Raw genomic sequence first — 2,514 nt, 5'->3', positions numbered from 1 at the left:
TTCCAAATAGAGGCGCAATTTTTTTTTTTTNTTTTTTTTTTTTTTTTTTTTTTTAATTTTTTTTTTTTTTTTTTTTTGAACATGAGAACTTGTTTACGATGGTTGAGCTGAGTAATTACTTCTGTTCTTGGACAAAAAATAGGTTCTGTCTTCAAAGACTGTCATTTTTCATCACAAATAAATAGCATCTCCTTTCTTCATATTCACTTCGCTATTCTATTGAATTCCTTTGTGAACTCAAATCACTTCACGTGGCTTATTTAATTATTAAAAATTATAAAAGTCATTACTTTTTTTGACACAAAAACTGATTCATAATGGTTGCAGTGCGCAATTATTTCTGTTCTTTGACTAAAAAAAAGGTTTTATCTTCGAAGATTGACATTTTTCATCCCCAATGACACATCTATTTTCTTCCGATTCACTTCGCGTGGCTTATTCATTTATTAAAAACTACAGAAGTCATGAAAGTTTTTTAATTATTTATTTGTTTTTTATTTATTTATTTATTTAGTTTTACAATTGGTGATATGACACACATTCACCTGGGGTTAATAATTTCATTTACTTATTACTCATGAGCTTATTGCTTGTAATAATCTTTTTCAATACAATGCCACTTCACGCATAAAGAAATTTATTAGATACTAAATATAAAATATATAACCATATACAACTAATACACGCTGCTAGACCTAAGATGTTCGAAATTCGAACATTTTGGAAGCGATATGTATGATAATCTGAACGTCTAGTCCTCTTTAAGTATTAAAACAGGTTTCTCTAAGAGAGACGATGTATTTCAGGTTTGAATGCCGATGTGTTTTTAAAGTTCTACGTTCGCTTCTAACCAAAATAACAAAAATAAAAAATTTTTACCTCATTTAACAAATTTTATCAAAGATTATAAAACTATATTTTATTGTAAATCTTTCCAAAATCATTACCAAAGCGTTTCGGTGAAAAATGATGACCTTCTTGGTGTTCTCTTTCAGCCAGAAACACGGTAAATTTTACCATAATCTGGTTTATATTCCTACCATTTTACCATATTCTGACAGTACTCTTTTTCTGAGTGTATATAAATTAATTACCTGACCTAATTAATCTCTGTAGGGATTCAAACATTACTCTGAAACAGTTGAAAATCTTAATAATATAATAAAATATCTTCAATAACATATAATAAACAATTATAAGAATCTAATAAAATACCATCAATAATTTATCATTTAAAAAGAATCCAGATAAGCGTCATAGCAATAGAAATAAACTCTATACATTAATTTTCGCTTTAAAAAATATGTTGAGACTTTGAACATCACAAAATATTCATCTGTAGAATATTTTTTGATTCTAAATCTGCTTAGAAATGGCTTATTACGTTTAATATAAAGTGTAAATTTTAAAATTGGAAAGCTAGTTCTAAATTTAACATTAAGCAATTTTTCAAATTGGATACATTCTATTTAGCATTTCTTTTTCTCGATCAATTTTGTTGCTATTTTGTGAAGATTGAAGAGAATAATTACTTCAACTTCAATTCTTAACTTGATTCCTCTGCATTTCACAATGATAACGTAACAGAATCATCCCTTATTTTTTTAAATTAAATTAAACAGGTTTATATTATAAAAGTATTGAATAAGACCTAATTTAAAATTTAAACCATTCAAAGTTGAATTTCATATTAAAAATACACATACGTATAAAAACAGTTCATGTGCTGTGCGATGTTATTTCAAACTATAACAAATATAACTTTTACGAAGCCAAACTATTACAAACTATTTTGAAATTGGAATAGCTTCAAAAACCATGTTGTTTGAATAAAAATACTTTTATTTTTATCTTTTTGTAACTGCTCTAGGAAATATTTTCAATTTAATGTTTTTATGTCATGAATAAATTTGCAAGCTCTTGAAAAACAAATGTCTATAAAATATGTTTCATAGGTTTTAGATATTTTATAAAATATAATAGTAAATACTTAAAAGTAAGTATTTGCTCAGAAATACAATTTAATATACAAATACTATTTTATAACATGCAAATTTTTCCTCTGCAGTTGTCAGTTTCTTGAAAAAAATTTTTGATTTATAGTTTCCGAGCGTTAAACTGGAGAAAAAACACAGTTTCGGTGATATTTATATTAATGAACATGGAAATCCTCTGAGATTTAAGAAAACTATTCATCAAAGGAACTAATCTCGTCACAATATTTTTCAGCTAGGGAGAGAGCCCTACGGTAAGAAAACGAAAAGAATGAGTGGAACTATTTTATGACGTCGGTAAGATTCGAGCTTAGAAAAGTGACAAACGTTCCATATGTGAAAAAACAGATCTTCGACCTTTTGTCACATTTATCATGTTTACCGTCATTATTTTTTTTTTAATATATAACATACTTTACAGAATGTGAAATGTTAGTTTTGGAACCATTATATACTTACCGAAAGCGATTTCACAGGTTTTGTTTTCATTAAAGAAAATTCACGAACAAAATATTTTTTT

The sequence above is a fragment of the Parasteatoda tepidariorum genome, chromosome 4 (assembly GCF_043381705.1).
Source record: "Parasteatoda tepidariorum isolate YZ-2023 chromosome 4, CAS_Ptep_4.0, whole genome shotgun sequence".
Taxonomy (NCBI): domain Eukaryota; kingdom Metazoa; phylum Arthropoda; class Arachnida; order Araneae; family Theridiidae; genus Parasteatoda; species Parasteatoda tepidariorum.
The sequence above is the reverse complement of the archived record's forward strand: the minus strand, read 5'-3'. Positions refer to the sequence as shown.